Raw genomic sequence first — 12,547 nt, 5'->3', positions numbered from 1 at the left:
TATTCCAGCTTCATGTATGGGTGCACATTTTTTTGAAAAAGTGTGGGTAGATGTTTCTACGTGTGATTTGAAGCAGCCTGTGAAATGATGCTTTTGTGAGACACATGTGCTCCGGGTCTGAGTGACAGAGTGTCTGACTGGAGTTGATTATCTCGCTAAAGACATGACAGACACACAGTGGAACCACATGTGCAGCACACGAAAAGAAATTATTATTGCTTTTTCTGGTCTTAGCGAACACTCAAATCACTTTACACTACAAGGCATAATTATTGCTTTTTTAAAAAAAATATTAAGATCACATACACATACACAAACACATACACACATTGATGGATGTATCAAAGGTAGTTTTTTGGTTTCATCATGATGTCCAAGGGCATTTCCACATGTACATTGAGGAAGAGCTGATGATCGAATCCCTGACCTTGTGATTAGCGTATGAGCCGCTCTGCCTCCTAATCTGCCACACATCTATATACAGTAGATATTTCCACACATCGAGGCAAGATTAAATACCGACCCATAGCAACCTCAGAGTTGTGACAGCACTGAACAATTTCTGGCAGAGTTTACAGTGACCTGTAAATAATAATGTTGTATTTTCACAATATATAAAAAGTAAGACGGCTAACAGGTACCGTGAAATGTCACAAGGCGAAATAACTAAATCTTTTTTGACATTTGCTTTGAAAATCCCCCTCAGCACTATAAGGGAAAACACTGCTGTTTTCTGGTGGTATTTTCCTGTGTGTGTGTGTCTGCTTTCTATCACGTTGCTACTACAAGATGATTATCGGCATGTCAGCTTAAGTGTCCCTTCATTGATTCGTTACAAGCTAGATACATTTTAATGCCACGCCAAAAGAGATCAATGTCTTTGCTTTCCCTTTTTTGTAATTGTATTTTAACTTTGGAAGTAAAAGTTTCTAGGAAGAGACTACGGGAAGTTTTGTGGAGACACCAGAGGTCCAGAACAGGACCGAATGTCATCCAGCCAACCAGATGAGATACCCAAACTCACAGAGCAGAGGGAGCAGAACGGCCATGAAAACAAAAGAACTGAGCTTTTTTTTTTTCTACTCTGGGAGAGCTGCCCCAGCTTTTCTCCCAGCCAGCAGAGCAAAGAGCTGCTTGTACAGGGCTTTCCCCACAACAACACATGCCCCATCCGCCTGACTGGCCCTGTCACACCAAGGTACGGCAAAACCCACCGCAACTGTCCACAATCAGGCCGGGCCTGCACACAGCCACACTTACCCTAACACCAGACTTCCCACGATTAACCATTACTCTGGGGGGCTGATGGGGCTGCTTTTTACAGATCACCCAGCCACGATGACTCAGCGGGCCACAACAACACCCCCAGCCCCATTCTTTCTCACATTCTAAACCTGTGTATTCATCCGCCGGCGACCCTTGCCACAAAATAGATCGGTTACATGTTTTGTTTTGTTTTTAGAATTGTTAATATTGACTGAACTGATTGCAAAATCACCAGCAGCAACACAAAATTGGCTGCTGGTGACTTTCTGGTTTTAGAAGTAAGGACCAGAGTGGGTCTACCCAAGAGGATCCAATACAAAGATTGTCTTCCCCCCTGGATCCCCCCTGTGCAGGTCTGAATTTCCTTCTTTCTTCACATACCAGATACACATTTGCTTGCATCTGATTTTCTTGCTCTTGCTCTTCCTCTTCTATTCTTTTGTGTTGCTTATGAGATTTGACATGGTGTGATGAGATGGCACATGGCCTGCACTCCATTGTGTAATTACGATTTATCGCCAAGGAGCACTTGTACACACGCACACACAGACATGTCTAGCAAAATATTGGACTGATTCTTATGCGTGCATGTGTGTCTCGGGCCTGACATGCAGCAAGTGTGCAGCATTTGACAGTCTGTAAGGGTCCTTGACTCCATTACACTTCCACCACCTCCACCCTCTTCTCTCTGTCCTCTCATCCAGCTCCCTTACTATTGTGTCTCTTCTTTGTTATTGGCACTGGCAGGGAGCTGAATTGAGAACCATATCCAATCAGCTACCTAATCTGTCCGCTCGCTCCCTTTTCTTTATCTTTTCCTCTTAACGGACACAAATGACTCAGCTCTTATTTGAGCATACAGGTGAGCTAGTGGACTGTATACAGAGAATGTTTTAACATTAAATATATCGCCATCGCTTTTCTTCCTAGACTGCTTTAAATCTTTATCTTCGACTCTTTGTGGACCTCTTCGGTGCCTCACAATGAATTTATTTATACTGCCACTTCAGAGATGAAAGAAAGAAAGTGGAAAAGCTGATCTCTACTTTTGGTTTACTTTGATTTTACACGCATCAGAAATGACATAACTCAAAAAGATGTTGCATTTTGGAAAAAACATAAATGCCAGTAGATGCTGATCAAATATATCATGCAATCAAGATGAGTTACAATCAGGCCACATTTTTGATTATAACGAAAGATTAAGGCTTCATACCGTAAGTTGAAAGCAAAACAATTTAAGGTAGAAATAACAGCTTAATTACATAATTAATTGAGTTCTCGTTCGTATTGTTCCCACATTTAATTTAAAATTAGACAACTAGAGAATACCAATGTAAAGATTTAAATAGGATATTGTGTAAGCTTTAATATGCTCAGTTATCTGTAACACATGGCACCGTTTTCAGTTTTTCAGCCAGAATAGGATCTAAATAGAATCTCCACAAATAGAGTTTAAAAAAAAGAAAAGTTGATGCAAATAAACATCAAGTGCATCAATGATAAAAATAAAAAAAAAGGTCAGGCTGCTATTTAGGGGTTTTTAAGAACAAGAGTGTGACGCACATGTGTCTGGATTTGTTAACTCACCTGTATTGTTTGATGTGCTGCACTGTTGTGGCCTTTCCTTCATAGTCAGTGTTGATGTTGGTTTTAGAAACATGATCCTGCCCCAAAAACTAGAAGCAACTAAAATAACTTGATCAAAGCACACCTGATCAGGCAACCTCTCTGTCCACGGGCAACTGATCTACTCGGGGACTGATATCATTGCTGGAATGTGTGTGTGTGTGTGTGTGTTAGTGTGTGTTTGCATGCAGGCGTGTGGATGTGTGGGCGGGTATTTCACTCGTGTTATGGGGACATGGCTCTGTTTTCACATTCATATTATTTTATTTTACTTTTTCACTCTGACAAAAATGTCTTTCAAAGAAAAACCATCAAATTTGAAAGTGTAAGTGTGTTTTAAGCCTGTTTTTAATTGTAAAGTGTATGATTAGTAATATTTATTATTTTGGCTTAGTCACTTGAGTGTGTGCAATAGTGTGTATCCACAGTCTCTGCTAAGTTAACAAACTGAGGACTGGAATAAATAATTTTAAAACAATCCTACATCAGAAACCAGCTAGCTAGCTAGTTACAAGAAATACCACGAGTGTCTGACCTCTGTCAAATATTCAAAAGTCTGTGTCCTTTCTCAGAAACAGTGAGCGCATCCACTTCTCTTCAGTACCTCACCTGTTTAAGCTTCAAATTTAGGCTGGAGAAATGGTTTTTATGTGTATGTGTGCGTGTGTCCCTTAGCTACATTTCTGTCAGAGATCAAGACCCAGTGGAGTGTCTGAATGGCAGGACAGCCTATTAGGTGGAGAAATATGACATTCGTCTAGGCCTGCTCACCATCCTTATTTTGTCCTCAGTGACAAACACCCAGACACACACAGAGTTGTACATGAGGTTTTTCCCTTCCACCTGCAGTTTTCCTGGTGTTTTTTTGGAGTGCAAGGGCATTTTCCAACCAGTTTTCATAAAGAGGATTAAGAGAAGTGTAGATAATACACACCAGGTTTAATTACCTTGAGCGGCAGGGGAAACTGGGCACATAAGACTGTAATCTCAAGTAAATTAAGTTATCAATGCACAATGCACAAGCAGGACAAAACACAGTTGGGAATGAGAATGTACTTTCCAAAAAATGGTCATATTGCTTATTTTAAAGACATGCAAACAAAATGTGGATCTAACAAAATGTGGATCTAAGCAAAATAATCAGAAACAAGGCTGTTCTGAAGTTTGGATGTAAATGAAATCCTAATGTGTTCAGTTTCTTGATGCATTCAGAATGCTTGGAGGAGTGCACCTGAGTCCAAATTATCCAGATACTGCTGGGTGCCAGAGGAAGGTGTCTGTACATCCGATAATCAAAAAGCAAACAGAAACAGACAAACCCTCACCTAAAAAGAAGCAGTAAGGATGACATCATCAATTTATACTTTTCACTTGATTAGTGCACACACACACATACACACACACACATATCTGAGACACTTAGTACCTGCTAAAGGAAGTATAACATTGTAATAGTATCACAAATGCTCGCTTAAGCTTTAATGAGCACTGCAGTGTATATAAACTCTCAGTGAAGTGCAAAAGGATGACCAGAAAAAAGCCATGTTTCTTTTGCTTCTGCTTTTTGCAGATGATACTGTTCTGTTGGCTACAGCACGTGCTGAACTCGAGCTTGCACTTGGGAAGGCGCCATTCCTGAGGCTGTGTGCAGTGATACTGAGGAGCTTAGCTCATGATTTCACTCCAACTGACAAACTTTTTTAGACACTGTGGCTCCACTGAAAACCAGGAGGCCCAAAACCAAATCTAAGCCCTTGTTTAGTGACAGAAGCTGCGCTGTCAGATGAGAATGCAAAAAGGATAACATGCAAGTGTCACTTCAAATGTTAAGGGATTGCTGGCTACATTATCAGGAAACAGTGAAAGATGCCAGAAGAAAATACTTCACTGAGGTGTAGTCCCAACAATTTTACAACACTTACAACATTCAGAAGTTCAGCCTGATTAACACATCTACTCTGGATCCCTGCATGTCGTTTTCCTTTGTATCTATTTTTACGTATCACACATTCCCCCACTCACCTATGGCCACGAGCTGTGTGTGGGTAGTGACCAAAGGAGTAAGATTGCTGATACATGAACATCCTTTGAAGGGTAGCCAGGCTGTCACTTAGCAATAAGGTGAGCAGCTTGGTCATCTGAGAGGGACTCAGAGTAGAGCCACGAGTCCTCCACATGGAAAGGAGCCAGTTGAGGTGGTTCACGCATCTGACTGGGCTTCCTCGTGGGCGCTTCCTAAATGAGATGTTTCAGGCATGACCTGGCAGGAGGAGGCCCTGGGGCAGATACAAGATGTACTGGAGAGATTATATCTCTTGGCTGGTATTCCCCAGACAAACTAGAGGAAGTGGCCAGGTATCTCTGCTTAGACTGCTGCCCCTGCAAACTGGCAATGACAACTGGCCATGTACCTGAGCTTCTTGTACTGCATATAGAGCAATGTTGGTTACTAATGCTATTTGATATTTGGATGAGAGTATACAACTCAGTTATATGCTATTATATATCCAGATATTAAGAGGCACATTTAATTAAACACTGAAAAAAAATGATCTTCCTTTACAAAACTAATGCGTGATTTCAATTACATTTAATCAAATTCATTCTGATGCAGCACATCTATAGCAGGTTGGGTCCAATTAAACAAACCTGTCCTGCTGAAAGTTCTATTCTGCATTTTCAGTGTCAAAACTAACATCTCCTTAACACAGTGCATAAATGGATTTTTCATTTTTTTATATGTAGGCAATACTATTTTGATATATGTAATATTGTCTGCTGGAATAAATCTGGGGATTTTTCACATCTAACAAAGTAAAGTGAAAAACCTTTCCGAGATACTTGTTGACAATAACATCACATTTGCCATTTTTTTCCTGTAAGATTTCATGCTTCTATGTGAAGAAATCAGAAAATCGATGCCTGCTGGTTTTGTTGACTGTAAATAGTGGTTCACACAGACATTTGAAGGTCCTGCCAAATAACGAGCCTCTAATGGACTAGACCGGTACCTTCCATTCAGATTCTCCATCTGATGAATGAAATGAGCAGCAGAGGTCATTTGGCTTGTCCCCTCAAATCCATTGAGCACACTGGGTGCGAGTGGGATGCTTTTACACAGCGATGAAATTCAAATGAAAGCGTGTAGGATGCACAAGCTAATTAAGATATAAGCATATAGTAGCCCTGAATTAGTTCACAGTTAAATTGATGTGAAGCACTATGGACGTGGCTGAGTGATCAGTGTGGCCTGGTTACACCGATGATAAGGTAAAGCAAACAGTTTCGAGGGTCAGTATGCAGAAAGGAGTCTCTAGAGTTCTTACATGCTCTGAACACAGAACAGTCAGATCTGAATTAACAGAGTATCACTGAGGTTGAAACAAATTCAAACAAAATCTAGTAATGTAGATTGAGCATTCTGATCACCTAATAGCATAGATCCCGGTCTCCAGAGGTGGGAAGTAACGAAGTACAAATACTTACAAATACTGTACTTGACAATAATTTTCAGGTATCTATACTTTTTCTGAAACCTTTCTATTTTCACTCCCTACATTAAAAAAAAAAAGTCTGTCATTTCCACTCCTTACATTTATATCAATAGCATCATTAATAGCATTTATACTTAGGAGTTAAAGTGGACCGGAAGCAGTGCAGGTTTCCGTAAGTCCAGAATCTAGCTAGCACTACAGAAGAGGAAAAAGAATTAAGGGAGTGTTTTTTTTAAGAGTCAGGTAATTTCAAATTCAACACTTTATCAGCGTTCAAATTCATTGTTTTCATTTTGTGAAATGTCCTGCAAAACAAATTAAGCTATACTAACTGTGGGTTATTCAAATGTTGCATGAATATACTGGGTAGTTTTGTTCAGTAGATTTTCACTTTTACTTGAGTAAAAAAGTTGCTTCAGTACTTCAACTTTTACTGGAGTATTTTTTAACACAGGTATCTGTACTTCTCTGCCTGTCTCTGAGGTATCTTTAACCTATACAACAAGGATAAGCTGAAAACCATTAACACTATAACTAATCCCACAGGCACAGTGATCTCTGTAAGATCAAGAGTTATTTCACTGGTAAACAACACTTGATTGTAACTTAACAACTGACCCAGCCCACCCAAAACCAATGCCAACTCCCTGTACTTGTAATAAAGATGAGGTCAGTGCCTCCAAAGGCAGGTCTTGTCAAGGAGAGGAAGTGAAGTGAGGCAGCACTCACTAACCTGATGCAGACACTAGTTATATCTTCCGGTGTCTGCATCAGAGTAGCCAGCAAAAGTGCAGGCAGCATGTACGCATGCATGGTTTTGGTCTGCCACACATTTACATACCAAGTGAGTTTTCCACGTGTTTCAGCATTTTCCAGCTAAAGAGAGATGCAAAAGATGAAAACTGAAAAATGGCAACAGAGTAACTGAGCTGAGTTACAGGAACGTCAGTAATAATTTGTGCATTCATGCATCCCCAGTGCTCCAGTAGGTGTGATTATTTTGACTATATATATTATATTAGTTCAGGTATGAGCAGCTACCATCAGCTGCCTCTATGTGTACTTTAAACTATACTAAAGTTAGAGAAAATAAACCAACACTGCTCATGTACATCTCTGATCAACATCTCGTAGTCGCTTCCACTATCTTATGTAAAACACACAAGATAACCAAAGTGTTTTGGTTTTTTTGCACTGGTGTGTCCTATAACAGAAAAGCCTGAATCCCAAAAAGACATTTCCTAATTTGTTCCACTGCTCTCCACTATTATAGAAAATTGCACAACACACAGGCAAATTCAGAGCAGCTCAAACCGAACTTTCTCTCTCTGTCGCCCGTCTGATCACTGTGCACTGTCATAGTCCCAGTATGCAGGAATTTTGTGGGAAATATAGACAGTACTCTGACTTCTCATAGTATCTGACAGAAAGAATAATTAGCTTGTGAATACAAGACAGAGGATTTCCGCCCCTTCAGGCAATTGCCAACAGTTTCATCATGCTCCCTATGCTATCCAATTAGAACCATGAAACAAGTTTAAAACATATCTTAGGAAAACTCCTAACATTAATAAGCACCAAAGGTAAACACAGAACACTTGTTTAAATCCTGTAATTCCTTAGGTGCCACTGGGAATTATTTTAATTACACACAATGCATCCAAACTTGAGGTACTGTAAAACAAGACTATCAGTGCTTTCTGGATTGCCTAACTGCGCATATTGTATTTATTATCCACCTGACAAAAAAGGGCAAACAAAGCACTTTACACTTTGAAATCTGGCTTGTTTTTCCTCTACACTGGCTGCTTTCAAAGAAATTATTCAAAAGCCTTAAAAATCTTATGCACATTTCAGCACTTTTAATTATAATAGCACTCTTCAGTAGAAGGCGCTATAAATTAGGCAGACTGCTGAATACACTGATTTCCAGCTCCATTGTCGGTTTACATAATGTAAGTCGATTATCTATAATCTTTCTGAGTAACTAATACCAGATCAGCCTCATCTGTCACTGATTTTTAAACTCAATGGCCTTGAGGAGACCTTCACTGAAATGAACTGGAATGGGATTTCTGCCATCCCGATGAAAGACTTAAGACAGGTTACGATTTATGTAATGACCTGAATCAAATATATTGATTCTACTGCAGCTATGTGACGTCCTACAAGAGTGCAGACAGTAAAGCTCTTACAGGAGCACATATTTTATTTATTTAAGTTTGTCCTGGATCTGATTTATATAAAATTGAATAAAAATTCTAAATAGCGCTCAAAAAATACATAAATAACCCTCCACAACATTTCATTTACTAATGGGTTTCTGTGATATTGGCCTAAGTGCACATTCCCACTGTGGTCCGTGTTCATATGACATGAAGAAATCATGTTGTGATTTTTTAAAAAGAGGGAATGCCCACATCACTGATATGGGTACAGCTAGAGACACTGTAATTATAAGCTCAGTGGTATCAACCATATCTGATCTACAATAAATTACTGTCTTGGTGAGATGGCAGTGTTTGGTGCTGTAGCAATATGTGCTCTAAAAATCACCTGAATCGGACTCAAGGAGTGGGGCGTTTTCACAAAAAGAGAACATTATATCACACATATCCTTCGCTATGATCTGCATAAATTTAATAAAGCAATTTTTTTAAAGGATAAACTAGATATTTAAATTAATCACAGCGAACTGAACATGTGTACTTGTACACTTAAACAACAATAAGTCTGTAACATTAGTAATTATCACATTCATTAGGAATAAATACATAGGAATAAAATTTGTCTGCTATATATTACATGCAATGACTTGTGTGCCTGTGCGTGTGTGTTGAATATGTGAGGGTAACAAGACAATGTTTGCTTGTTTTAGGTCCCGTCATTTTCAATCCATCTCCTGAGGCTAGAATAAGCAGTACTCTTTCCCACAGGCCTGTGCTAAGCCTAGTTGAGCATCTGGCCATGCGGGCTCTAATCAACACTGGCATGGCCATTCTGTCTGCGACAGAGGGGGGGGAGAGCTAGGAGACAGGGGGCTGATTTCAGCACCAGAGTCGATGAGGAGGTAGGGAGCGGGGAAGATGGAAGCAGATGTAGGCGATGCGGGAGATATCGGGTGAGCGTGGGTGAGGCAGTGGTGGTTAAAGATAAAGGGTGTACAGTAAGACAGAAGAGAGAGAGAGAGAGAGAGAGGATGTGCTGTAAATTGAATTGTGTCAGGGAGCATGTGTGTGAGTTATGAGGGTCAAAATGTCGCATGAGACCCTCAGTGAGTAAAGCCAAGGAATGGCGAGAGATTGTACAGGCAAGAGACAGCAATTTCGAGCACAGTTATCACAGTTGTGTGTATTTTGTGTTCATACTATATGAAAAAAAGCTGGATTTTAGTCAGGTTTGTAGCTTCTTCTTTTTTTAATTTAATTTGCAGATATTGGTTGGGGGAATTCAGGTTTAGATTTATGAAAAGTGCACTAATGCCTCCTCATGGCTGCTAAAATGAAGGTGAAAAATGAGCAAAAGAGAAGCGGGTGGAGGGAGGGGTAATAAACTGACAGACAGATGAAAGGAAACATGAGTTCATCTGGTTTATCTGCATCCAGATGAGGGCAGAAAAGTGAGAATCTTCACCCAATAAGAAATGGGAAGCCAGCAGAGACGCAGAGTGATGAGGGAGAGAGTGAAAGGCAACAAGTCAGAGTGAATGACAAGCGCAGCAAGCAGCCGGTTAGATGCAGTCAGTCTAATGATGACTTGTCATTTTATTTAACTGGGGACTGACTGACATGCGTCGAGAGTGTAGCCTGAATGAAACGATGGCAGCCCATAAAACAAATGAAAGAAGGAAAGAGGAAAAAGACCAAGTTTGTACTTTTTCAGATGGGCTTTCATTCAGGTTTGATCTGTAGTTTTAGATTTCACTGATACCGTACTGCACTGGGTGTCACAAATTTCTGTGTTCTGTTGGCATTTTTCAGATTTGTTAGCGGTTTTGTTTTTCAAGCCAACTAACCAACTACTGAGTGATGCATTTGTCCCACCAACATCAATTGAAGGTAACACAGAGGATGTTAAGCAGATGCTAAGAGCAGTTAAGCAAATTATTTTCAATGTTTAACAAATGTTAATTTATATTTGCATATATTCACATACAATATCAATGTTATCTAACCGTATCTGTAATTTTATGGCAAGTTTACTGGCAATCACTGTTTATCAGAACTTTAACACATAGCTGGTTAGAAAGTTAATGTCAACATGACTTTCTGTCAGTAGACTAAAGACTAAAAGATAGTCATAGCTTCTGGGTCTGAAACATGAACCCATCGTGTTCATGTCTTAAAACTTTAACACCAGGAGCAAAATCGGGAACCATCTGAATTTTCTCTCTAACCCTAAATGGTCGACGAGTAATAATAATGATGTGAAGAAAACCTGCATTTGTTCTAATGGCCAGCAGTGATTGCATAAATAAGTCAGATTGTATAAACATTGGATGAGTTCTTGCCCCAAGTGCAGGAGATTACGTATCTCGGGGTCTTGTTCACGAGTGATGGGAGAAGGGAGTTGGAGATTGACAGACGGAGTGGTGCTGTGGCTGCAGTGATGCAGACGCTGTACCGATTCCATTGTGTTGAAGAGAGAGTTGAGTGTAAAAGCAAAGCTCTCGATTTACCGGTCAATCTACATCCCTACCCTCACCTATGGTCATGAGCTGTAGGAGCTGTAAGAACAAGATTGCGGATACAAGCGGCAGAAATGGGTTTCCTCCGAAGGGTGGTTGGCCTCTCCCTTAGAGATAGGGTGAGAAGTTTAGCCATCCGGGAGAGGCTCAGAGTAGAGCCACTGCTCCTCCACATCGAAAGGAGCCAGTTGAGGAGGTTTGGTTATCTGATAAGGATGCCCCCTGGGTGAGGACACGTGGAGAGATTCATTTTGTAAAATATATTCTCTATTAAAGTCAAAAAGGAGGATGAAGTAGGGTATGGTTGTGGTAGACCCACGTTGTGATTAACAACTTACTATTCACTAGCTGGGCCCACGTCCTCATTTTATGTTTTAGTAGGTAAAGGTGAATGCTTGGACATGAATTCAGCTGCGGTTTGGGGAAGGCCTCAAAGGGGACTGGTGACGGCTCCCGGGCCTGGCAGATCCCCATGTACTAAATAGAAGTGAAGAAGTTAAAGAATTGAAAAGGGGAGGGAGGGTGGGGCACGTAAACGAGAATGACAGCTTGCAGAACTGGGAGAACATATATAGATGAAGGCCAGAAGGAGAGTGTCTCGAGGCGTGGTCCCGCTCCTGAAATTCCGATACATAATCTTCAATTGTATGAGAGTGGCCTACTCACAGAGTAGTCCAGAGGATGTCTAGATGTGGTCCCAACCTACAGGATATGATCAGTTTTTGATCATCAGGTGAGACTTTTCCTAGCTATGCTAAAGTCCTAGGTTGACTGTGCTTACGCCATTAGGCCCCCTTGAATGAGTTGCCTGAGAAGAAAAGGTTCGCAGAATCACTTTGGTAAACGCATTTTTGTAGTGCTTTTATGTAGTTTAGTTTAGTTGTCTTGTTTATTTTCTCTGTTCTATCACTTTTATTCTTTTATTGGTACTTATTATTATATTCAAGTTTCCGAATTGCACATCACCTCTTGCTTGTTACATCTGGTTCCAAAACACCAAGAAAGCAATTGCTCAACTTAAGTCTATAAGATGGTGCGTCCATCTTTTATATGCTGTCTTTAAATCTGACTGTGGTGCTCTGAATAGTTGCTTGTTGTACATGGCTCCAGGGCCCTTTGAACAAGACCTGTTTTAAATCACTGAAGAAATTTCGAGCTGTGGGTGACAATCAGATATCGTCACCCAGCGATTACACTAGTTCTCTTTCTCTGCACGTGCTTTATCTTATCTGTATCTCCGCCTGTCCAACAATGCTGTACCTGTCATTGCTTTGTGGCTTTTGCTGTTGCACAAAGTGATATGTTGTTTACCACACCACTGGCAATATGAGTTGGGCACTCAACATGTCACCGCCATTATTATGAAGTGCCACATTCGAGACCAGAACATGAGCTGCAGCGCCTCGCCATGCCAAGTTATGTGTGTGTGTCTATGTGCGCACAGCAGACCAGCTCCAGTGTGCTGTAATGA

At 40.5% G+C, this 12,547-nt stretch overlaps 1 protein-coding gene across 4 annotated transcripts in view; it reads right to left on the bottom strand.

The window, feature by feature from the left end:
* The window catches only part of trpm3 (transient receptor potential cation channel, subfamily M, member 3), a 116,216-nt gene that overhangs the window by 69,479 nt on the left and 34,190 nt on the right, over positions 1 to 12,547 (bottom strand). The gene's annotated exons all lie outside the window — the stretch shown is intronic.

Source organism: Pelmatolapia mariae, linkage group LG12 (assembly GCF_036321145.2).
Source record: "Pelmatolapia mariae isolate MD_Pm_ZW linkage group LG12, Pm_UMD_F_2, whole genome shotgun sequence".
In the NCBI taxonomy this organism is placed as follows: domain Eukaryota; kingdom Metazoa; phylum Chordata; class Actinopteri; order Cichliformes; family Cichlidae; genus Pelmatolapia; species Pelmatolapia mariae.
The sequence above is the reverse complement of the archived record's forward strand: the minus strand, read 5'-3'. Positions and strand labels throughout refer to the sequence as shown.